The sequence below is a fragment of the Artibeus jamaicensis genome, unplaced genomic scaffold, assembly GCF_021234435.1.
Source record: "Artibeus jamaicensis isolate MK-2021 breed Jamaican fruit bat unplaced genomic scaffold, CSHL_Jam_final scaffold_1689, whole genome shotgun sequence".
NCBI classification, from domain to species: domain Eukaryota; kingdom Metazoa; phylum Chordata; class Mammalia; order Chiroptera; family Phyllostomidae; genus Artibeus; species Artibeus jamaicensis.
The window spans coordinates 7822672-7848738 of NW_026522029.1; the positions used below are offsets into that span (position 1 = coordinate 7822672).

A 26067-nucleotide genomic window follows, 5' to 3' on the forward strand; every position below is an offset into this window, starting at 1 on the left:
ATAACGTGGTGTCTTTTGGGTGGGTGGCACTGAACTTTCATCGCTCCTGGAAGCAGCGGGGGCCTCATCTGCAAAGACACTGGACTCTGAGCCTGTGTGGCCTGTTTGGGAAGGTACGTTGGTGGGTTGAGGGCATCTGAAGGCCCATGCGGGAACACGGAGGTAGGTGGGCTGGCCGAGGCGGGCAGGAGCCAGACCTCAGCTTTTGATCTTTCGTGTATCCGATCATCTTGGATGGCTTGGAAGAATCCAGAACTGGGCAGCCTTTGCCTATCTGGGTGCCACTGTGCTCCAGCCGGTGCGTGTCAGTGCTGTTCAGAGTACAGGTCACAGCTTATTAGTGGGTGATGAAATCAAGTTAGTGTTTTAAGACTAGAATTTATTTTGACAATGAAATTGCCTAGAACATTGCCTTCCACATGATGTTAAGGACATTCTACTTCATTTTTTAAAAATTCCAATCTGTCACGGACTGATACTTTTATAAAATACAGTCAAACAATAACAATGGATTACTAGAAAAAGATCATGTTCTTGGATGTCCCGGCAATGCCAAACTGCTATAAAAGTTTCTAAAAACACTCTATTATTTAGTAGCTTTATTGAGATATAATTCACATATCATACAATTCACCCCCTGGAAGAGTACAATTCAATGGTTCTCAGTGTGATCACAGGGTTGTACACTGTCACTACAACCAATTCCAGAACATTGTCACTACCCCTGAAAGGAACCTTTGGCTTTAGCAGCAACACCTTTTCCTTCCAGATCCTGCCCGCCCTCTATCCCCGCACAACTGCACGGAGCATCCCTCATCAGTTGATGGACACGTGGGTTGTTTCCAGCTTGTGGCTGCAATGAACCATGCTGCTCTGAACATTCCTGTTGGGGTGAACTTATGTCTTCCTTTCTCTCAGGGTGATGCGCCAAGGAGTGGGGTTGCCGGGACCCCTAACTCCACCTTTGCTGGAGGAAGCACGTGCTGTTCTCACAGCGGCCGCCCTGCCCTACAGTCTCAGCAGCTGTGTGTGAGGGTTCCGGCTCCTCCGAGTGCTCACCAACACTTCTTATTGTGGCCGTGCGGTGGGTGTGAGGTGGTATCTCACCGTGGTTAGCGTTAGCTGTTCCTTGGTCGCTCATGATGTCAAGCACCTTTCCGAGCTCCGAACGCTCACTCTGAATTTCTGCACGAGCCGGCCTCTCTGGCTGGTGGTCGGCAGCTTGCAGATCTCACTCCGAGTGCCCCCGGACCGGGAAGTGCGAGCACACCATGTGTGGTGAGGTCAAGGGTTGTTTTGGAGAATGCTCATTTCTGTTAAATGCTTGTGTTTTGGGGGTCTAGAACCAAGATATACAGTGCATTTGTGTTTCTTACTGCTGAAAAACCTCCCCATCATCCATCCGCAGCTGGAGTGAAGAGGGACATTGTTCTCCCAAACACATGGCATGGCCGAGTGCCACGGCCCAAGCCCTGGGAAAAATCTGACAGGCAGCCTCAAAATACGAAGCTAATAGATGAGGATTGAAGCCCCAAACCAGTTTCTTTGATGATATCATCTCACTATGGGATCTCAGTGAAACATTTCAAAAGCAGTTTAAAAAGACTATTTCCATTGTGTTTTAATGCTCTATGAATTTGATAAAAGTTGTAAAAACCTGACATTATTCTGTGAAAACATGACTGCTGAACAGAGTTGGTTTGCTCTGAGGAGCTCCCAAAGGCAGGTTGTGCCTGGGTGTGCCCTCGGCGGGTACAGGTGGCTCACCTGCAGGCACGTTCCTGTCTTTGGGTGCGTGTGTGCCTGCTCTTTGCTTCACAGGTGCTGCTGCTCAGCCACGTCCACAAGAGCATAACTCACAACAGCTAAACAGCAGGAGCAACCGGATGCCCACTGAAGAATGAATGGATTAAAAAATGCAATATAAACATACGATGGAATGTTATTCAGACTTTAAAAATCAGGAAATCCTGTCACAGGCTACAACATGGATACAATTGGACAACGTTGAGCTAAGTGAAGTAAGCCAGTCACAGAAAGACTGATCCCGTAGGGCTGCACTTATATGCGGTCCTGAAAGTAGCCAAACTCGGGGAGACAGAAAGCAGACCCGTGCTGGCCACCAGCTCAGGCGGGGGTTGGGAGGGGGGGTTGTTGTTCAACGCATAAGGAGTCTCAGTTTTGCAAGATGAAACTATCCTAGAGATCTGACACACAATGTGAAAAAGCTTAATACCACTGAACTGTACATAAAGATTAAGATGATGTTTATGTTCTGTATTTTTTTAACCACAATTTAAAATAAAAAAACATTTTTAGAGACGATGCTATGTGGAGTTCTCAGCACTGAGCAGACACAGAACCTGGGTGTTGCAGGGGACCAAACAGGATCCATCTCTTCAGAGCTTTGGGGTTCCGGGGCTCTGAGAGTGAGGTCTGCCCCTGAGTGAGTAAGACAGCCGGTTCCCAGGGTCAGCGGGAGGGCAAGCTTGGAGTCAGGTGGCAGGTGAAAACGGAGGGAAAAGCAAGGAGCTGGGTTTTCCCTGTGCTGTGATATGCAACCTACAGCCCCTTCCGGTTGCTCCCCTGTCTGTCTGTCTGTCTGTCTGTCCTCTGGTCTGGGAGCCCACGCACAGAGCAGGGGTGGAGCCACCTGAAGCTCCCTGTGCAATCACAGCAAGCCCCTGTGGGACAGGCCCCCCACCTCCAGCCACCACAGCCAAAGTTACACCCAGACAGGACTTCCTGCTCTTTGGGGAAAATTCTTGGACCCTCCAAGGGATCCAGCCTGGGGGTCTTGGTGAGAGTCTTTCATCAGCTCAGCCTGGCACCCAGCTTCATTAGAAGAGACCAGGGACCTGCTGGGGGGTTTGTAGGTGTGTTCCAAGGGAATCAGCAGGGACTTTCTGTGCCCAGGACAATTCCCCTGCCAGTGGAGACCTCGTCCTTGGCTCCAGGCTTTGCTCCCATAAAATGGATACATTCCTGAGATCATACTAATGCTCTTACAATTACATAGTTTCACAGTTTCCTGGGTACTCGTGTACAGAACATCCATCCAATGTGATGACAGGCTGTGAGGCTGGGTCATAATCTCTGCTCTGACAGATGGAAATTTCAATGAGCCCCTCCAAACACTAGGCTCTTTCTCCCCCCGTGTTACCTTCCTCCACTCAGTGAGCAGCATGGTGGTGCTCGTCACAGAGTGCTTCCCGGTAGCTGCTGCCTCAAGTGTGACCATCACACCCCTTGTCTCTTGGGGCAAATCCATGGCTAAAAGAGACAGGCCTGCCAAACAGAGGAGCCAGCAGTCGGAGTAGCAAGAGGAGAGGCTACAGAATGGGAAACCCAGCACTATGCTACTCTCGGGGGCCCTGATGGGCACAGTAGCCAGTGGAGTGGAGGCGGCAATAGTCACTGAGAGTACCCTGGCCTTTGGTGCAGGAGGAATTCCCCAGGTGGGTGTGTTGTTGATGAAAGCATCTCTCTCTGAGTGGACATCTCTGAGATGCTAAGAAGATTCTGGCCATATCTGCTGGAGGCAGAGTCTCACGTTTGAGAACCAGGCTGCTGTGGGCAGGCATGTTCTCTCACTGAGGAAGAGAGAAGGCCGACAAGAGGCTCCGGCTCTCCCTTCAACCCTGAGGCTGAGGGTGGCGGCCCTGGCATGAGGGGCATCAGGGGCAGATGTTGATGACCGTTTTTGAGAGGCTGCACAAAGCTCTGGGCATAAGCTTTCTGTGCAGCTGGAGAACACAGGTGATAAAGCGAGGCAGCAGGTTGGGGAATGCCGGCCCCTCTGACGGGCGCGTGGCTGGCTGCATCTTGCCTTCCTAATGTACGGGGGTGGTAAAAATGTCCGCTTTTATTTTTCTGTAAAATAAAAGACACACTTTTCATTTTCACCAGTAACTTTATTGATTTAGATATTCTGAGTATGTCTGCTCTCTCCCACGTGGTACAACATTATTCTCAATGCCTCAGTTTGATCGCTATCAGCTTCAACTGGTCCACCCGACTGTGTCGTCCAGTAAGAAATCTCCAGCACAGAACTTCGCAAACCACTTTTGACGTGTGCGGTCAGACACAGAACCTTCTCCATATGCTGCACAAACCTTCTCTGTGTGTGTTTCAAAGCTGTGTTTTTACCTTTCTTGAAATAAGCATAATATGCCGAAAGTGTTGCTTATTTTCTCCCATCTTCGATATTAAAATGGCTGCACAAGAATTCACCAATTCTGATGTGTGTTCTTAAATGCACGCTGCTGTGACAGCTGTCCCAATACAATCTAACAAAATTGTTTCGAATGAAGTGAAAGACAACTAAGCACTACCAGAGCCATCGAAGGGAGACAACCCAACAAATTCTTTGGCCAGCCCAGTATTTCGTTGGAAGTAGTTGCTAGCTCAAAGGGGAGCTGCTGATTGCAGGGGCCACAGTGCCTTGGTCTGGGGCAACCCCTGAACCTCTCTGCTTCGTCACCTTGTCTACCAACGAGGACGACTGTGCCCCCTCTCAGGCGATAAGTGTGTGGGACCTGGCGCAGCCATGTGCTACATAGTGTCAGCTGTTGCTTTTCAACCACTTAGTCATGAGATTCTATCATGAGTGAATAATGAAAAACTGGCCAGTTTCCCAATTTTCTGTTTCTATTTCCTGCCTTATCTCAGTGGCTACAACACAACACAGGCCCTTCTGAGGTACGGTGAACCACGTGGAAATTTCCAGGAGCTGAGGGAAGGACGGATGGGGGACAAGAGTGCTCACACTCAGAGCGACGTCTAGGAAGCTGCTGCAGGCAATTAAGTGGGGTGGGATGAGGGCTCAGCGGTGGAGAAAACCCCGTAGAACAGACAGACAGACAGCAGACACTGGTGAGGCCCACGGCAGGGCCAAGAACTGTTATTTTGGCTGGTGGAAAATCCCAGCCAGAGGCAAGAATTCAATCTGACAAATACTGATGGCACCTACTCAGTGCAAAGAAGAGGGCCCAGCTGAGTCACTGGGCACGGCCCTGTCCTGGCACCTCGGCGCTGCTCACAGAGGGACCTCGAGAGCCGCTGGAGCAGACAGGAGACTGAGCGGGGGTGCAGAGCCAGGCCGGGTGCTTAGGACGTGAGTGATGCCCTTGGCCCGTGGGGACCAAGCCCAGCAGTCAATTAGGGCCCCACCCTTTGGCCAAGAACTTGCTGAGTCACACAGGCCAGGGGGGGATGCTGCCCAGGCTGGGCCATGGCGACCCTGCGGTGGTTGGGTGTGGGGGACTGAAGTGGCTACCAGAACATAGTATGGGGAGGGGGCAGGCCTGAGAAGAGGCAGCAGCAGGCACTCGGAGCTAAAAAGTCCCTTTCCTCCCTCCCCTCCTGCCTCATCTCCAAAAAGCTGAGGATGCTGAGGCTCCGGGGTGTGGGGCCATGGTGGGCAGGGAGTTCCGGGGAGCGCTGAGCCTCTCTTGTCCTTTTCTCCACATCCCCATGGCCTATGTCACCAGGCTCACCTGCCACCCACTGTCCTGTTGTGCCACAGGCTCCCTGCCCTCTCCTGCCCCACCGTTCCAGCGTTCACGGCCCAAAGGCCCAGAGGCAGCACCGGAGGGAGCATCCTTCCACTCTAGGTTCCGGCCTCGGTCCCCAGGCCCCCACAGACCCTGGGCGGGCAGCAGCCAGTCCCAAACAGCATGACCCCACAGAGCATATGCTAAAGGTCTGCAGGAACACCAACGCACCCGGCTGAGAGCAGCCTGCTCAGGCATCCCCCCGGGAAACGACACCCCGAGGGGTTGATGCCGATGTGGGCTGCTGCCAAGGTGCTGTCCCAGGATGCCTCACGTTTGCAGCGCTTGTTCCAGCCAGCAGAGCACTGTCGCAGACACCCCAGAATCACAACATGCCCCTTGTACAGACGAAGGAATCAAGGTGAGGGATGGAAAGCAGCCAGCCCCAGCTCGGCAGCTGTTGAGGGGTGGGACCTGTGCTCGAACCCAGGCCTGTCTGATGCCACCCTCTCTGCAGTAGACCAAGCTCCTCCCTCATCTTTGCCCCCATCAGGTCCAGGTGACCGGTTGGTGATGGACCCCAGCCCAGGCAGCTACACCTGTGACTTCTGTTCTTGTGCCCATGACGTCCTGCAGGAAGCGCTTCCCTCGTGCCTCCTCAGTGACCCTGGCCCTGGTGGTGAAGGTCCTCGCCCATGCTCTTCTTGCAGCCTGTCACTACCGTGTCTTTAAGAAATGCCACCTCCTCCATGAAGCCCTGTCACAACCCAGCAGAGCCAACCCCTCTCTCTGGTCCCCCAGTCTCTCTGCCCTTGGACCTATGCGCGCTCTGATGTTGACCCACTAAATGGGCATTAATGATTTGTATGTCTGTGCCCCGCACTCCCCCACAGCCCAGGGCACCGCCCCTCCTGCTCAGTGGCTGTTGGAGGGGAAGAAGGGTAGGAGGAGGGAAGGGATGGAGGGATAGACGGAGGGATGGAGAGACGGAGGCAGAGGGGTCCAGACATTACTCAGCTGCCCCCCAGCTCCACCCACCCCGTGCTGCTTTACTCAAGCAGGTGACAGCTCATGGAGTCACCTTTCCTGCCTCCATCATTTTGTTCCACTGCCTGTGGAATCTCCCTGGAGCCACCTTGCTTCTCACTCCTGTCCCCGTCCCCTGCCAACTGGGTTCTCCCTCACACCTCCGTCCCCCCTCAGCTGGAGCCAACAGAGAGGCCCGGTCTGAACCAGGGACTCACTCCGACCTCTGGGGCCCTACGTTTGGTGATGACAATGGCATGTGCAGTCTCCTGGCCCACCCTCCCCTGAGCCAAGCCAACCCTGTCCCATGGGGGTCCCCTGAGAGAAGGCTACCCGGGCTCGGGGCCTGAGTGGCCTCATCCAGCCCCGACGTGCACAGGCTTGCTCCCCACCCCCCGCCAACGTTCTGCCCTTACAGCCCATTCCTTCCTCGGGGAAGGTCCAAGCTGCGGCCACCTTCCCGGGAAGGCTGGCTGATCTTGCTTGGTTATTCACATCTTCCCAGGGAGCCAGCTGGCAGAGACGGGGCCTACGGAAACCGGCGGGTCTGGAACGGGGCGCAGGCCCCTGGCCTGGCTGCAGGACCAAGACTGGCCCGGGGTCCTCAGCTAGGAGAGCTGGAAGTGTTCGTGTTTAGGAGAGAGAAAGGAAATGAAAGCTTGACCTCTCAGCTCCGCCTTGGGGCACCCCTGGATGTTGACACCTGGGGAAGGGGGCAGGGCATTACGTGGTGGGCACCGGAGGGGTTGACGGGGGCCGCTCAGCTTCCCTGGAGAAGGACGTGTCTGGAACCCTGGCCTCCACCTAAAGGTGGGAGCCCAGGCAGGCCCAGGGGCTTTGAATGCCTGGGCTCCCTCCCCCACCCCCTTCCTGGAATCCTCATCCTAATCCCAGGAAGCTACCAGGGCTACCCCAGGGCACGGGCGACAGACTCATCACCCACACCAGCAGCTGCGGTGCCACTGGTCCCCGGTCACAGAATTCACCAGAGGAGTGTGGATGCTGCGCTCCAGCCAGCTGACACCTCCACCCTGCTCTTCGTGTGACACTCTTACAGCTGGAGGGGACTTTCTCCAAAACTAGCGTGACCACGACGCACTCCTGCTTAAAGCCTTTCCATGGAAGCCCGCGGGGCCCTGGCACAGGGGCCTTGCTCTGCCTCCTGACATCCCGGGCCTCCCTGGTCAGACAGCCAGGGCCTGAGCACCTCCGTTCCGCCCACCCAGAATACTCAGATTTCCCGAAAAGGCTCTTGCTGTCACCTGCCCTTGTCCCTACTGTTCCCACTCATGGCTATTCCCACCCATGGCCATGCTGAGAGAAAGAGAGAGAGATTTCTTGTCCAACTTTCTTATGCATTCATTGGTTGATTCTTGTGTGTGCCCTGACCGGGGATCAGACCTGAAACCCTGGCGTAACAGTACGATGCTCTAACCAACTGAGCTACCTGTCCAGGGCCGAAGTATCAGCAAACCCCCCTCCTGCCCCTCTTTTAAGCCCAGGAAAGAGGCCAGCTAAACACAAAGTGAGAATTTCCCGGGCCCCCATTCCCCTGGGGTGGAAACAAAGCAGTGGGTGGCCCCTAGGCCCACTCGAAAGTGTCTGGCGGGGTGGGGGCTGGTGGACGTGGAGGGGGACCGGTTACGCTGAGAACAGGGACTCTGGGGTCAGACTCACCTGACTCAACTCCTGGCTGAGTGAGACCCCTCCCTGAGCCCTGGTCTCCTCATCAGTAAAATGGGCTAACGGCAATGCCGGGAAAGTGTTTGCAGGGGACCCAGCCAGGAGAAGGGCCCGGCCAAGGGCAGCCATCTCACCCAGAGCCGGGGGAGCTGCCCCTGCCTGGGAGGGAGGCTGTGCAGCCCCTGCCCCTCTCCAGGCTGTAGCTGGCTGGCCAGTACAGCAAGGAGGGGCCCACACACCTCACAGGCTGTGACAGAGTCAGTGGATTCATGGGTGGGAGACGTCCTCATGGCCACACTTGGGCCACCAGACCCAGAAAGCACACACCCACCCCGGCTCCTGAGCAGCCACAGAGAAGAGGAGAGGCCACCGGGGCTGCATGGCCAGCCCACTGGCTCATCCCCTTGGGCGCCCTTCTTACTGCCCCAGTGCCCCAGACACCTAGCCCTTGACCCTGGCCCCCTGTGGTGCCCTTTCCTCCCTGCCCTTGGTACCCCCAGAAGCCGGTCTCTTTCCTCTGCGGAGCATGCCCTCCTGCCTCACTTCCTTCCGGCTGGCTGGGCAGGGCCCATGCCTCCCAAGGCCTCGACGCCCCAGGCTCAGGGTCGGTCCTACAGAGGCCAGAGTGTTCTGTGCCCAGCTGGGCTCCTGGAAACCACTGACCAGTGCTGCGGGAGGGGCACTTCTCCTGGACCCCCACCCACCCCCACTATCATGGTCTTCCCAGCAGGGGAGCCAGGATGGGGAAGGGACAGACACAGGGGGCAGCATGCACTAGCTGGTGGCCTTTTTGTAGGAGGAAGACACCCCCCCTCTAGGACGGAGCGATTGTGAGTAGGGAGCCACATCCGTCACCGTGGGGGACACTGTTAGGAGGCCTGAGGTGGAGAAGGGGGGTCCGTCCTCTCCGTGCCCAGACCAGCTGACGTCGAGGTGCCAACTCTGCCCCAATGGACAAAACAGCACCAGGCGGCACGGGACACAGTGCCCCGCAGAGGTCACAGGACCAGGACAATACTGGGAGCTCTTGTCCCAAAAGACAGACCCAAGAAGACACAATCTTTTAATTACATGCTCAGTCTCCCTGGGCTGCTGGCCAGGGTACACCCAGCCCTCGGCCTGCTCACAGGCCCAGTAGGGACACTGCCTCCCTCCACCCTGACCCTCTCTAGAGAAAGAAGGGTCCAGGGAGCCCAGGAGAGAGAACAGGAGGGAGCAGACCCGGCCGAAACTGGACTTGGGAGCTGAGCAGGTGAGCAGGGGCAGTGGGTCAAGATCAGTTCAGGACTCCCCTCCTAACATGCCCATTCAGGCTCTGCCAGGACCTGGGTGGGGCTGGATGGGAGCAGCTGCTGTTCTGCCCCCCAGACATATAAATCCTCTGGTCCAGATTCTCGGAAGGCCCACTCATCGCCCTGCGTAAGACAGCGGGGAGGGCTGGACTGGACAAGGGTGCCCATCTTCTCCCGCCCAAGGTACTGAAGAATGTCTTTCTTATGTTCCTGTTTTTCCAGAGAAAAATGTGTGGCCAGCACTGTCCAGAGCACAGCTGCCAGTCTGTGACCTCTCCAGCCAGTTTCCTGTCATCTCCGAAGGATCCCTTCTCTGACACCACCAGCCCCCTCTGTGGCCAGGGAGCAGGAACCGGCTCTGGGGGGTCCCAGGGGGCAGGGCTCGACTCTGCCCTTGCAGCAGGACCCTGTCTGTGCATTGTCTCTGGGAATCAGGCGGCAACTCCGAGATGAGTCTTCCTCAACCCCTGCTGTGCCAGTGAGGGCACTGGGTTTGTAAGGATGAGCCGGAGGATGGGCAGGGGTCACAGACAGCACACCCCTCGGATCTGAAGAGCAGTGGGGTTTTAGGAAGGGTTTTCACACATCAAAGTGCATCTGATCCCTTGGCTTCCCAGGGAAGTCTGGGGTACGGAGACAGTAATCCCTCGCCTCCAATCTGGGAGGACGAGGACAAGGGGCCAGCAGTCCTCACTCCAAGCTCTAGGCTGCTTGCTCATCTCAACCAGCCCAGCCGCTCTGCACAGAGGCAGCCAGTGCGGGGTCCTACCCCCCCAGGACCCCGGGAAGCCCCCTCCTCCTCTGCTCTCTCTGATTCCCCCGGGGGAAGGCAGGCAGAAGGGGGCTGCTGGCCTCACCTTTGCAGGAGGAACTAGGTCCAGCCCACGCCCCAGCTGGACAGCGCACGTTGGTTTCTTTCCGGTGCCCCTCTGAGGGCTGTGCCCAGAACCGAGAGGCCCAGAGGCCGCCTCGCTCACGGCCACGGCCTCTGCCAAGGCCCCAGCAGGGAGAGAAGGTGGACAGCACCACACGGCAGAGGGGCACCGGCCACTGCAGCCCTGACCCCGAGACAGCCAGATGGCCTCTCTGCTGGTCAGGCCCAAGTCTCAGCCTGGTCCCTGCTGAGAACAGCTCACGTGGCACAAAGAAAAGGCCTTGGCCACCAGCTGGCCAGTGGTAACCTCCCAGCCCATGCCGACCAGCCAACGTACTAATGGAGGTCAGGGTACCCTGAGGCCCTTCAGCTTAGGTTCAAACCCCAGCCCAGCCACTTATTAGCTGTGCGACTTCAGACAAGTTCTTAACCCCTCTGTGCCTCAGGTGTCTCATCCTTAAAATGAATGTGGTAATGCAGTATCTGGCCCCCAGGACAGTCATGAGAATATATGAGTTAATACACATAAGGTACTTTGGACACCTTGTAAGAGCGACATAAATAGTGGGCTTATTATTACTATTATTATCATTATTATTTTCTGACCTGAGGGACTATAGATAGCAGAGCAGGCAAAGCCCTAATGCTCTTGGGGACGTTTCGTGGGAGGAGCAGAGGAGGCCTGTTATGCAAGGGACTGTCACCCTCCATGGGTGGGTGGCTCAGCAAGGGAATTACATCAGATGAAAATTGCCATTAATAGCAGTTCCTTCTTGGGCTGGTGACTACCCACAGAGCACGAGGGGGGAGAAGTATTACTATTATGAGTATGAAAAATGTTACTATCAGGCAGAGTTCTATTTTTGGAAACTGGGAAGTTATTTTGAGCAAGGGTTGGTATTCGTAATTTTTAATGGCCTGCGCACTCTAACAATACAGGCGCATACTTGCTCTCAGAAGAAACCAGGGCACAGTGGGGAGCCCCGCCGTGCTTCTGTGGTTGCTAGGCAATGCCTCTGGCCTCCCACCCGGGCTGGTGCCTGGTGGAGAGCCAAGGGTGGGCTCCAGGAGCCTGCACCACCCCTCGTTCCAAGCGCCGGAGCCCCTGAGAGGTCCCTGAGGCCCTCTCAGGGGTGCCGAACAAAAGCAACCTCCTTTTCTTTTCGGCCCAGGCAGGGTGTGGTTCGGAAGGCCATCCATGGGCAGAATATCTGTACAACCACAGACGTGCCCCAGTTTCTAGAGCTGTATGAACTAGTTTCCTTTTGTGGCTGCCGTAACGAATGATTATGAGCAAAAATGTATTCTCTCTCGCTACTGGAGGCCAGAAGTCCAAATTCAGTACCACTGGGCCCACATCAAGGTGTCAATGAGGCTGTGCTCCTTCCAGAGGCTTTTAGGGACCATCCAACCTGCTCCTCGACTCCTGTAGCTTCTGGCATTGCCAGCATTCCTTGGCTTGTGGCCGCGTCACTCCAGCCTCTGCCTCCGAGGTCATGGTTCCTTCTACTTGTCTGTGTCCATCTCCCTCTCCCATTCTTGTGCAGACCCTGGTGATAGCATTTAGGACCTACCTGGATAAATTCACAAGCACCTCCCATCTTGAGAGTCTTGACTTAATCTCACGTCTGCTAAGACCTTTTTTCCAGCTAAGGTAACATTTTTCATCTAAGGTAGATTCCAAGGAATTAGAATCTGATGTTTGGGGATCATTACGGAGCCCAGTCTATCCAAGCCAATGGCTTCCTCCAACAAAACTGGATGGTGAGTCACCCCCTCAGCTCCATAGTAGCTGCCCCATCCCTCTACCTGGCCCCACGTACCAGGTCAGGGACAACCAAGCACACGGTGCTGACCCTGAGCCCTACCCATCCTGGATGTGTCCTGTACGGACTTGAGACAGGCCAGGCCTAGAGCTGCTGGGAACAGCAGGCTGTCAGACTGTGCAATCAGCCTCTGACCTCCTTTCAGGCCTCCAGTTACCACCACAGAAGGAAATAAGAACTGAAGACCAGAGGCCAGAACCGTGAGGACTTGGCGGGGGGGGGGGGGGAGGCGGGGAAAAAATCACTTTCTTTTTTATTACGCCATAAAAGTTCAATTAAAAATGGGAAAAACAGAAAATGCTAATCCTTCAGAATCTTAGCCTCCAGAGAGAATGAAAGACCAAGCAATCTTCCTCCTAAAGCTTTTCGTATTCAGATAGAGCAAGACTGTACTCACGTGTTTAAAAAGTGCAGGTGGAACTGTGCTACCCACCCTGTTCCTCAACCCAGTTTTCTCAATAAGTGGTGTATTTTGGGTGCCTTCCATAGTAGCACGGGCAGCCTTTCTGGGGGCTCCTGAGGACACCGCCGTGGACCATGAGGAATCACCCTGTCGGTAAGCATTTGGGTTGTTTCTCGTTGTTCAGCTGAAACAAAAGTAGTGAGGCATTAATATCTGACTCGCTACAGGAGGCTCACAAGGATAGGGAGGTATATTCCTCTCTCCAATCACCCCCAAACAGCGGAGCCTTCAGTGAAGGAAGTCATGGCTTCCCTCGCTCGCAGGAAGAATTAATAGGCCTTTGTGTTCCAAGAGTGAGCCTCACAGAGACAAGGAACCGAACTGTCTGAGAGGAGGAGGGGCTCTGTGTTTGTGGGGAGGCTCCCACAGCAAGCACACAAACATCGCCTCACGAACTGGCTTAGACAATAGAGAATGTATTCAGAAAAGCCCAGGGGCTGGGTGGGAGTCAGGTATGGTTTGATCCAGGGGTTCATGGTAACCAGCCGGCCCTGATTTCATTTTTCTGTGCTTCCTTTGGCTCAGTTCTGCTCTGTGGGCCAGCTTTGCCCACAGACTCATTTCCTCCTTAGAGTTAACAGAGCCATAGTGGTCAGGGCCCACATCTGCTCGTGGCACCATCTATAGGAAAAGAAAAATCTCAAATTTCCAGCAAAATTTTTGAGATGCATCCCAACTGGGCCAGTTCTAGTCATGCGCCCCCTACTGAACAATCACCATAGTGAGGACAAATGGAATGTCCTGACAGACTTAGTTTAGGCCACCCTGTGAGGTTAGAGGTGCAGATACTTAAAGTCGGAGGGATTTTCCAATAAAAATTAGGAGGTCAGGAAAGAGGAAGTAGGGAAGGGTGGAAAGCAAAGAGATAACCAACGGGAGTTCAGTTCTCGGGATTTGTTAGGGAGGTTTTTTTTTATAGACTGGGTAAGCCCATGGCTTGGTGCCTGGAGGGTCCCTAGAGGGCAGAGCCCAAACACTGTGTATGAGGAGCAAGTTCAACTCCCCAAATGCACCATGAGCATCCTGGGGTGCGAGTACATACCCTCATTCCAGGATAAATTCCTGGAAATTCAATCGCCGGGTCAAAGGACTTACCTATTCAAACTTTAACAGATATTGATACATTACCCTCCAGCATGGTTTCTATTGATTTCTCCTTCCAACAATACAGGCTATGAAAGGCCCACGAACCCCCATCTCGTCAATACTAAATATTACCCATCTTTCGAATGCTTGCCATCTTGATAGATTTAACTGGAGTTTTTTAATACTCTATGGTATGGTGACCGTCTTTTCATATGCTTACTAATTATAATTCCTCTTACGTGGACTATCTACTGGAGGCCTTTGTTCTTTTTGTTACTGGTTTCTGAAAGCCCTTTGTAGACCAGGGATACAAACCCTTTGTCTTGTCGGTTGCAAATATTTTCCCCATCTAGTCCCTTGTGTTTTTATTTCTTATATAGAGCTTCTGTTTGTCCAGAACTTGACGAATTTTAGGTGGTTCAGTGTATTAGGCGTTTCTGGTTTTCTGCTTTAAAAGGTTTTATCCACTCTAAAATAACAAAAAAATTATGTGTGTGTGTCTAGAGAGAGAGAGAGAGAGAGAAAGAATGCCACCCATGTTTTCTGTCATGACTTCTGTGGTTCCTTTGGAAGTTCACACTTCTTATCTATCTGGAATTTATTTTATTATGTTATACATGTGAGGCAGAGATGAGTTTCTGTTTTCCAAACGCATAAAGTGATTAGGACGCAAGGATTCCGTGAGGTTCCAGAGCCTCTGCCACTTCCCTGGGCTCTGATTTTGGTTAACATCTAGGTACCATCGCGTGGCTTGAAGGGATTGGAAGGAAAATGGCTGGTGCTTGTCTCCAGGTTCAGGGACAGCCAGGAGAGGGGGACGAAAGCAAAGGGGGATGCAGTGCTCAGGCAGCGCTGGGAGGAAGGGGCGCTCGCCCAGAGAGCAGGTGGACCAGCCCCTGCAATGAGGCAGCGGCAGTGAGGTGGGCGGAAGAGTCGTGCTCCTCCGGAGAAGAGTTTGGGGAGCAAGAGAAAGGTCCCCGTGGGGTCCCCTGTACCCCATAGTGGGGAGCGTTCTGTACTTTTTACACCCTGCTTCCCAATCCCTCCCCCCCCAGAAATCTGGCCTCATTCGTGTGTGTTCCTTCTGCAAGTATCTGTTGACCATCCGCTCCAAGCCAAGGAAGGGACCCTGGCTCTGGTCTGGTGGTAACAGCAGTTCCTCCAAATAACCCTGAAACAGCGAGAATGCTCAGGGGCCCTCTGCCCTGACGCGGGAGGTAGAAAGTCATTTTTAGAGCGATTTCTTCCAGACGCGGCTTTTAAAATTTTGTCTGTTGGATCTGAAGAAGGAATCCCCTGACTGTTGGAAAAATGAAAACGGTTCTCTCATGAGCAGTCATGCCCACCCGTGCTTTCCCTGAGGGGGCTGCTCGTCCAGGCTGGCTGACCCACCTCCTTCAGGAGACCAGGAGCGCCCCAAGAGAAGGGCATCACCAGCAACAGACACCCCGGCCCCCAGCGCAGGGCCTGGAGGTCAAGAGTTTACAAGCAGGTGGTTTCCGTGGCCTCCACGAGAGCATGTGTGCATCTCTGCCCTACACATCCACGTTGGTCTGGAACCGTCTCATAGGGGACCTTGCCCCTTGGAAGGCACAGATCACGTATCTGGGTATGGCAGGTGCTCCACGAGTGGCTGAATGAATGAATGAATGAATGAACCTGTGAGTCCGTGGCAGTGGAGAGCAGGGTGCCATGCTGCCTTTGGGCCCAGCCTGGCCAAGGAACACATCGGGGCAGAGGCTCACCGCAGGGAAGGGAGGCCTGAGAGCGGCCTGTGAGGGGACACACAGGGGTGGCTGAGCAACGGCCAGCACCTCCCTGTCCCATGCCTATCACCCTCAGTTCCCTGGGTTGGGACCTTCCTCAGGCAGCCCCTCACCAGGAAGGGCAGTGGCTCCTCCCGCAGAAGCTTCGGCGGCTGCAGGTCTTGCTGGTCGCCCTCCCAGATTCCCTGAGCCCTTTCCTGCTGACTCACTGCAGGCCCTGTCCAAGCTTCCTGCCCACTGGGCCAGCAGAGGCCAAAGGGAGGGAGGGAGGGGGCCGAGGCAGAGGCCTCAGGACCCAGCAATGCTCTGCTGGGCTGGAAGGGACTACAACTCCCCAGCTCCTGCTGCTCTGGGGGGAAATGGACTGTCTAAGGACCCTCCTTAGAGGGCCCTCCTCGTCTCTGACTCAGTCACAGCCTGGCCTCAGCAACCCCAGCTCGAAGAAGTCCCCAGCCCCTCCCCAACTCCTGTGTTAAAGCACACACCCCTCCCCCAACCCCTCGCCAGCCTGCCCCCGGTGGCACGTCCCACGAGGCTGCCCGGGCCCTGCGCAGTCAGTGTGACACCCTGCAGCTGTGTGCTCTCATGTGCTGGTGAGCGTGGCTGGATGCGACTGCGGTTGTGCAGAGTGCTGTGGACCCGGGTGTGAGCGTGTGACTCAGCCCCTGTCGCACCGTCTGTCTGAGTCACACGGCCCCGTGCATCACACCATCCACCCTGTGGTTTCATGCGGACGGCCAGGCGAGTGTGAGTGTGCATGTGCATCGGTGTGTGTAAGTGCGCAATTTCAGGTGGCTGTGCTTCCATGTGACTCTGTGTGGCTGTCCGCGTGATGCTGAGCGTCACGCTGTGTTTGAGGGTGGTTGTGTGTGACCGGGGGACCTTTGCACGGTTCTTCAGGACCACGTGTGTGCGCCGGGACACAGGCCCAAGGAGGCGAGGGGTCTGCAGCCTCTCGTCCATGGGGGGTGAGGGACAGGCGTGCGTGCTCTCCACTTTTCTAGGCTCCACCCCTGAGGTACTCATAATGGCTCGCCCTCGTGTAAGGGGCGGATGGAGTGCCACCCCAGGGTCACCAGGGGGTTTCAGAGTGTCTTCTGGGAAGCCAGGCTGGGGATGCCAGCCCACCTGAGCCCTTGCAGAGCTGGCTCCGGTGCTGACGAAGCCCCTGCCCCTGGGCACAGGCCCAGGCTGCCTCCCAGCCCCATGAGGGCACAGCCGGCCTCCCAGGCCTAGCCACCTGCTCCCACCCACCCCCCACATCTAGTCTGGGTGCAGAAGCCACACAGCACCCAGCTCCCCTCCCTCTCCCACTCTCCGGGACATGTCCATTTATTCCATGTGTGTTTGTGTGTTTGTGTTCGTGTGTTTATTGCTTTGGGGCCTTTTTTTAAAAGCAGCCCCCAGCTGCTTCTGTGTCTGCCAGGGGAGGATCTCTGTGCTAAGATTCCCCGTGCTTATCATCAGCCACGACAGGCATGGGGCAGAGTCGGCAGGAGGCTGGAAGCAGGGTTGAGGGACAGAAGATGCAGTGAGGGCAGGAAGCCAGGGTGCCCCGCAGAGAGGACTGGGCGAAGGTGCCCCCTGGCATCCATGGGTCTGTAGGCCTCGCTGGCAGGGCTGTTGGGAGGCCGAACTCTGGACCAGCAGCTCAAGTACCGGGTTCTGTCTGAACTCTGCCACCAGGAGCTGCGTGACTCGGAGAAGCCACTCGCTTTCTCTGAACTTCTGTTCACCCGCCTGGGAGACTGAAACAGCAGAGGAAGTAAATACACAAAGCACAGAGTCCAAGCACGAGCGAGTGCTGGACAGACAGACTGTTCATCCTGAAAACAGTGGTTGACCCTTTCCCGGGGGTCTGTGGCCCTTCGTGGGGGTCCAAGGCCCTTCCCCGGCCCGGGTGGTCTGTCTCTGAAAAAACCCATCCTTTCTTCCCAATTAGAGTTGGCAGGGCCCCCACGCCCAGATCCCACGAAGACCCTGCTCAGAGAGAGGCGACAGTAGGAAGGAAAGAAAGCCACCGGTGGGGAGAGGTGGGCAAACAGGGTATCAAGGGCTGGGGATGCTGGTGCCCGCCAAGACTCTTCCTGAACCCCCTGACGCGTCCTTCCAGCCTGCATCTGCTCCCTCCTTCCCACCACCCACCACGTGTCCCCTGGGCTCAGCTTGACAGGCTGCATACTGTGGCTCAGCCCCGAGGAGCATCCAAGCCAAACTCGTCATCCTCAGCCCAACGAGCTAAGCACCAGAGGCTGGAAAAACTAGGAGACAGGTCTCCCTTTCCAAGAACTTGTAACGACAGCTGGAAGAACACCTGTTGAGTGTGAGTTAACACCAGGTGCCTTTGATGTCCACACAGATGGTGCAAATGGCTGGACCCGCCCAGCGGAAGCCAACAGGACATGGTAGGGGCTGGGAACCAACTGTGGACCGACAGCTCCTGTCTCAAAGTGGCCAGAGAAGAGACAGCTGCTTCTAGCGGCCTTCTACGACACCTTCAGAGTTACTCAGTGCCAGGCACGGTGTGAAACTCCTCCGAGCATTCTTTCACTTAACTCTCTCAAAAACCCCATCAGATAGAGGTAAGTATTGTACAAGGCAGATGCTGGTGTGACCCCACAATCCTGGCATCCTCGTGTCTATGTCTTTGCACCATCCCCTCCCCTCAGGTGTGGCCAGGACCTGGGACTTGCTTCTAACAAATAGGGTAACCAGTGTGCCGGCATCTAGTCCACAGGGGCCAAGGCGGAGGGATGTGACACCGGGACTGCATTGTGTTACAAAGACCCCGGTCTCACTGTCAGCCTGGCACAGAGAGGCTGAGGCTGAAGGAGTGAGAGGCATTGTTCAGACGGGGCCTGGTGACCAGGACCACAGAGTGGCCCCCAGCCAACAGCCAGCAGGATTTCAGCCCTACGACCATGGGAGGTGAATTCTGCCCATGACGCGTGTGATCACAGAAGTAGTTCTGTCTTCACTGGAGCTGGCGGATGGGAGCCCAGCCCTGTGCGATGCCCTGCTGAGGGCCCCGCTAAGCTGTGGCCACAGTCCCGACCCGCAGATACTGTGGGCAGTCCATGTACGCCGTTTGAAGTTGCCGAGTTTATGATAACCTATTATGAAGCAATGGAGAGCTAAGAGTATTGTTCCCACCTCACAGCTGAGGGACATAAATAAGGCCCAGAGACCAATCTAAGTCACACGATTAGCCCAAGACACAGCAGGCACCAGAGCCCAGCCCTCAACCCCCTTGGAACGTGTCCCCTCCAGGACCCAGCCTTCCCCTGCGGGTCCCTGCTCTCTCAGTGACCACCAAGCCAAAAGGAAATAAGCTGCACAGTATGGACTGAAGGGCCATTTTTCCACTTTAGTTCAATAGTGTGTTGTCTGCCTACTGTGTGCCCAGCCCTGGACCAGGTGCTGGAGATGGAGCTGTGGGCATCTTGGACCTGTTTGGGGGAATGGAGGGGACAGTGGAGGATGTGGGCGATGGACGAGGGAAGTCAGTGTGATAAGAGTCACCAAAAAAGTCAGGAGGGCTGGGCTGGGCTGGGAGCACAGGGTGGGCAGCCTGCCTAGGGCCAGTGTCCTGGAGGAAGTGACACACGGGTCCCTCAGGGTGGGCCTGTTGGGGAGTCAGCCTGTCTGGACTGCAAGTGCGTGACTGAGTGCGTAAGTGTGCGAGCTCTCTGGCTGACTCCCCAGGAAAGAGGAGTCTCCCAGCAAAGTGAAGTCACCCAGTTTCTGTGCACTGGCTTCCAAGACACATTGTCACAAGGACCCGGGGCCTCTGTGACTGGCCTGCAACACCCAGGACCTCGGAGCGCCACTTCCCGGACACATGATGGGTGGACGGGGTGGGGGCGGGAGTTGCTCATCTGTGACACCCCTCCCCTAGACATCCCCAGACATCTGGCAGGGGAAGAGGAGCAGGTAAGTGCGGCAGGCAGAGCGGGCAGAGGAGGGGTGAGGGGGGATGGGCAGAGCCGTAGAGCAGAGCAGGAATTAGGAAGGAGACCGCCCCCCAACCCGGCCTGGCTTCAGTCCTCCATGACTCAGCAGGCCCAGGGGTCCTCGCCGACCGGGCTGGCAGGGTCCCAGAGGAAGTGAACAGCACATTCCATAGATTTTTCTCCCTTAAATTTTATTTCTCAATTACAGTTTACATTCAATATTATTTTGTATTAGTTTCAGGTGTACACCACAGTGGTTAGACAATCATATACTTTACAAAGGGGTCCCTCTTGTAATTCAAGTACCCGCCGGGCACCGTACGTGGTTATTACAACATTACCGACCGTGTTCCCTGTACTTTCCTCCCCCAGGATTGTTTTCTGACTATCAATTTGTATTTCTTACTCCCTTTACCTCTTTTTCACCCAGCCCCCAACTCCCCTGCTTTCTGGCAACCGTCAGTCTGATCTCCGTGTCTGTGAGTCTCTGTTTTGTTTATTCGTTTATCTTGCTCTTCAGATTCCACATTTAAGTGAAATCATATGGTTTTAAAGAGATTCTCTTCCAAGGAAAGGGCAGGGCCTCGGGAAGGGTGAAGGAACCAGCCCCGGCCAGCGGGCGATGCGGCCAAACCGAGACAACCTCACAGCAGGCGTCTGCCTCCTGGACGCTGTAGGGGCTCCTCGCAGGCCAGTGTGCCGGACGCACGGCAGGGTGCGGAAGTTGAGAGCGGCCCTGGAAACGAGAAGAGGCCTGATCGCCTCTCCAGCAGCTGGGACTCTGGACGCTCACACTTCCTGGGCCTCAGTTTCCTTTTCTGTAAAGGAAGGATGGTGGGCATGTTTGCACTGCTCTGAATTTGAAACGTGATCATGCGTCTGAGGATATCAGCTCAGAGCCCCATGTGCTGGCTGGCTGCCAGCACTTGGTTACTCAGAGTCAGCAATGAGAACACAACACTCGTGCCAGATGCCAGTCCAGAAACCCCGGCCCTCTGAACGATGCATTGCCTGCAGAGGCTCACTCAGCAAGCCTTGGAGTCTCCACCAGGACTGGAGCCGGGGGATGCCGCCCAACCCCCATCTCTCTGCAGGGCCTGAGGTGTGCACACACAGAGAGACTGCAGCCTCAGAGCCTCTCTCTGGAGAGAAGCAGCCTGGGCCCAGAATCACGGGCCCACCGGGGAGGAAACTGCAGCACTAGTCACATGCCAGTGTGGCAATCCTCCCATGCACCTGACTCGTGGCATTTAGGTGGCACCCGGGAGCCACCGGGAGGGAGTGCGCCACCCCGCAGGGCTCCCTGGGCAGTTGCGTGGCCTGACTACCAGAAAGTAGCCTCCTGCCTCCGATGTTGACTGGCCCGGAGGCAGACCAGCACCCACCCTGCAGGGGGGGGCCCCTACCCCACCCCTGCCCTCCTGTGACTCCAGTGCCCATAACAAAGAGCCCTGGTGACAACCGCAGGCCTCTGCCCTTTGTTTCTTTACCACCAGATCTCAAGTCACAGGAAGAGGGGTTTTCAAAGCACCAAAGTCAGGCATGGACTGAGGTCAGGCTTTTCAAAAGAGAGGAAACCAGAAGGGCTGGAAGAAGGGCAGGTGTAACAGATTAAGGTCCTGCGGGGGCGGAGGGGGCAGAGGCTGGGGAGGGTGTGAACATGTGGGGCGGAGGCCTGCCACCTGCCGCCTGCCGCCTGCCCAGCTCCCTAGGGCCCAGAGCTGAGGTGAGGGGTGCTCCCAGTCTCCCTCAACCAGAGACAGGGCTGCCCCCACTGCTGCTGAGGTGAAGACCCTACTACAAAAGGAGCAAGCACAGGGGAACAGGGGTCACGTGGAAGAGCAGCCCTGCCCAGCGCCCACTCCTGGCCAGTCCTTCTCTAGCTCCTCTGCCCAGGGAGGCCCTGTGGAGCTGGGGCAACTGCCTCCCTCTCCCCCATACAGCCAGCTGGCTGCACGGCCGGCCAGCCAGAGCCCTTGCCAGCTCTTGCCTGCACCCAATCCAGCCTCCCAGCCACACAGACAAACTGCCTTTCTCCCAACACATGGCTCTCGTTTGTCGCATCTCAGGGGCATCGGAGCGCTCACAGGGGAACCCTTCGCTCCCCAGACTGCCCGCGGCACTGATCCCGCTGCCCGCGGCCAGCCGCCCGTCCACTGCTGCATTGGGGCTGTGACACTGCTTGTTTTCCTGCCCTTAACACTCTTCTCATTTTGTTTCTCTGGCTGCCTTTTCGTTTATTTTATCTTGTATAGTGAATGGATTCTTTCTTCCGAAAAGTTGTTTTTCAGTAGTGAAATGCTTCAAATATTTGGAGAAGCATAGCAAAGTATATGATGGACAGTCTGGTGCCCACCCACCAGCTTTATCAGTCATTCACATGCTGCCAAGCACGCATCTGTCTCTTTGTGTTGTGGTCAAACACACTAACATAGCCATCATTTCTATTTCTTTTAGAGACCTAACATTACACATACAGCTGAAGGGCCCCAGGACCTCCCTCCTGCTTCCCCAGAGGGAACCACTACCCCGAATTTGATTCTCTTGCAAAAGTGATACATGTTTCCCAGTGAACACAACCCACACCTTGGAGACAGGCAGGAAGCAAACAGTAAGGACCCTGCCGCGCCCCTTCCAACCTAACATTCCCTCCCCAGAAGTAACCACTGTGAAAACTTTCTGCAAACCTTTTCAGGTTATTTTTATTTAAAAAAAAAATAAAATAAACGTAGGAATTACATGGGCTTGTGTTCTTTCCTAACACAAGTGAGTTCACACTGTGCACACCATTCCCCAGTGTGCCTTTAGTTTTCACTCACCGCCAGTCCCGGGACTGTTTTCCGTGTGCCTCCGGCCAAGCCTCGCGTATGCTTTTTAACAGCTGCGTGTGATTCCACTTTATTTGATAGTTTCCCACGAATGGGCATTTAGGTGGTTTCCAGCTGAGCTCTTCTAAACAAGCCTGCTCTGAGTGTTCTTGACAAACAGTTTCCCTCACTTGTGGGAGTTCTGTCTACCTGTCGCATGAATACCTTGAAGTGGAACTTCTGGCTAAAAGGAGACTCAACACTGGATGTCTTGAAAGATATTGCCAAATCCCCTGCTAAAAATGATCGACTTAAACACCAACCAACGTGTGACAGTTTCCATCTCCCACATCCTCAAAAATGCATCTGGGTCCTGTTATCAGCCTCTCGTTTATTTCCCCGAGCTGCCGCTTTTATCTTTGTCCCCTAGCATTTTGTGGGTGTACTTTTTGGTTGTTTTCTTTTACAGTTGAGTCTTTAAACTCTTTTCAACTAACATGCACTCATGCTCCTGCTCCGTATCTGGCCTGAGCCCAGCACCAAAGTGAAGAACAGCAGATTCCTGGCCCCTCTGACAGGCCACGGCCACCTGATTTCGCCCCTACCCCCGCTCAGAACTCGCTCACCTCAAGGCTGGGGCGGACCAATGGAACATCCTAAGGACACAGCTGTTCTGCAAGCATCCAGTGAGTCATCCCAGTGGCTGCCTTCCCTGGGACTTTGGTTTTCCCCATATGTGGGAAGAGAGGCACACACATATCTGGTGGCCAGAAGAGTGGACCATGACGGATTGCTAATGGTCCACCTAAATCCATTCTCTGTCTTCCAGTATAAGGGAGTTGAAGCCGGCCACATGGCTGCCTGTCTAGGGACAGTGCTGCCCAGCCCTGGGCATTTAGATGGGGCCATCTGAATCCGTTCTCACCAGGGAAACGTGAGCGAGATTGGCATGTGCTCCTCCATCTATAATCGTTTTAAAACGTGAGCCCTGGCTGGTGTGGCTCAGGGGATTGGGCCCTGGACTATGAAGCAGAGGGCCGCTGGTTTGACTACAAGTCAGGGTACACGCCTGGGTTGTGGGCTGGGTCCCCGGTGTGGGGCGCACAAGAGGCAACCACACATTGATGTTTCTCTCCCTCTCTTTCTCCCTCCATTCCCTGCTCTCTAAAAATAAATGAAAAAAAATCTTTTAAAGAACAAATAAAACATGACACAAATTCTTTAAACCCCTTCTTGTCAAGAGGCAGGTGTCTACGGCCCTCCCCTTGAACACGGGCAGTTTCTCCGACCGAGGACAAAGTGGGAAGGAAGGTGACTTCTGGCAGGAAGGCTATTTGCTTCCACCCTGTTCTCTGAGAGCACTTGCTCCTGGGGCTCTGAGCTTCCTTGAAAGAAGTCCGGTCCCCTGAGGGTGCAGGTGCAAAAGGCCATGTGTAGGTGCCCCGGTACAGGTCCGGCGATGGGCCTGGTCTCTGGGCCATGCATCAGGGAGCAAAGATGCCACCAGATGATTCAGCCCCAACTGTGTCAGTCACCCCGTCGTCTGAGTCTTCCCATCTGAGCCCCAGACGTTGGAGAGACAAGCCACTCTTCCCGTGTCCTGTCTGAATTCCCCAGTGTTCCTCCCAGACCCACAGAACCTGTGAGGCCGAGGAAGTAGTTGGCGTTTTATGGCACTAACTCCGGGCATAGCTCGTTATTCGGTAACAAATACCAGGAATCCAACCAAGACCTGGAACACTCTTCTCCCTCCCTGCTGAAGCCGAGCCAGTTGCAGCAATGACCCAGCCTCGCTCCGCAAGCGGCCACTCCCAGAGAGGACGGGGGCCCAGGATGGAAGGAACGTGGATCCCTGAAGGAGCGTGCTGTGCACAGCTGCCCGCTGCTAAGAAACACACACCTCGAGGATTACGCCAGAGAGGAACAAATGCGTGTACTGCAGACAAGCACAGTGGAGAAGCAGCAGTGCGCCAGGCAGACACAGTCAGTCCCCCCAACAGGTCGAACCCCCCGGGTTATACAGCTGATGATTCGATGATGGCTGTCATCAGCTCTAAGCAGAGAAAGACAGGGAGCTCTAAACCCAATCCCCAGCCTCTCTGGCCCAGTGTGAGTGGACATGGCAGGTGGCCCTGAGGAAGAAAGGTTGTGAGACAACAGGGCTGAGTAGAAATTAAGTAGGGTGGCAGAGAGGGAGGCGAAGAAGAATGTTCCGGCACCGGAAGTGGCTAGGACATGTTGGAACGCTCTGAGTCAGGAAGGAAATGGTGAGTTTGGGGGCAGCGGGGGTAGGAGGTGGCGGAGCAGTGGGCCTTGTGGGTCAGGCTAAAGATTTCAGAATGATCTCCAAGAAATGGGAATTCATGGGGTCGCTGCAGGAGAGTGAGCGGATCTGGTTACTCTCTGGAAGCTGTGTGGGGAACAGACTGCAGGGCAGGGAGACCCCCAGGGAGCTGAGGGAGACCCCATCTGTAGTGGGGGCTGTGGAGATCGAACGGGGTAATTAAGTTGAAGAGAGACTGGGGAGGTGGTGGGTAGGATTTGGGGGTAAGGAAAGCTTGCTGAGAGAGAGAGGACTTGAGGAGGAAATACCAGCAAGGGGATGTCTGGTCTGTGAACAAAGTAGAACGCCATGGCCACAGGAAACCTAGACCCAGTCAGGTTCAAAGGCAGCTCAGAGCAGGAGACGGGGTTGGATTTGAGCAAGTCACCTTTCATGTCTTTCTGTCCTGGTCTATGACCTGGAAACAGACTTCATCTACCACACGGCTTTAAGCATAAGGGAAATGGCTGCTTTATCACCCCCTTTGTCACGGCGTGAGTGGCACCCACGGCGCACAGTAAACATGGCTGATAGGTGAAGCGCACTGTGCTGGTGGCAGTGCCGAGGGTCGCAGGGAGCAGGGGAGGGAGCAGGAGGAAGAGAGACGCGTTTGGGTGTTGAAGACACGTGCTCCTGAGCAGGCCGATCTAGTTTCTGTGGGATGTGGCAGATCTCTGCTTTAGGGAATAAAACGCATGAAAATACCTTGTTTTTTCAAATGTCTCACAAAAAATATGTCGCCATATGAATAGGTCTTTAGGGCCACAGCTGGCGCAGGAGTAAGGGCACACAGAGCATATACATCAACAGTTTCTAAGCCCAGCCATGGCTCATGTGGCTTCAGTGGATTGAATACCAGCCTGCTAACCAAAGGGCTGTTGGTTTGATTCCCAGTCAGGGCACATGCCTGGGTTGCAGGCCATGCCCCCAATGTGGGGTACATGAGAGGCAGCCACACATTGATGTTTCTCTCCCTCTCTTTCTCCCTCCCTTCCTCGCTCTCTAAAAATAAATATTTTTTTTTAAAAAAAGGAGTTTCAAGTCCAGCTCTGCTCATGAGTAATAGGGCTGTGGAAAGGGGGTGTGTATGACTGTGGGTGTCACAAAAAGAACCTGTTTTCTGTGACTTAGTTCACTCAGTTACTCTGACCCTCAACTTCCTGATCTGTACATGGGAAAAAACAGTATGCCCTTATAAGGTTTTAAAGAGTCAATAGGGGGATGTAAGTAGTGTTTCTGGCTCACAGAAATAAGCGGTTGCTATTGTTTTAATTGTTATTCCTACCCACACAGACTTCGGGCAATGGTCTCAGCCTTGCCCGAGGGCCCTGCGCTGCCCGTGAGCATGGGCTCGGGGCTCCAGGATGCACACGCTGAGCGTGGCCTTTGACCTGTGTGTGGTCTGTGGCAATGGCCCTCATGTGTTGCCCCCTGGAGATCACGTGGCAGGGAAGACCCAGCTGCCCCTGCAGG

At 55.0% G+C, this 26067-nt stretch overlaps 1 protein-coding gene across 1 annotated transcript in view; it reads left to right on the forward strand.

Moving 5' to 3' along the window:
• Positions 1-26067, forward strand: part of GSTM3 (glutathione S-transferase mu 3) — a 229726-nt gene that overhangs the window by 163404 nt on the left and 40255 nt on the right. The window lies entirely within an intron of this gene.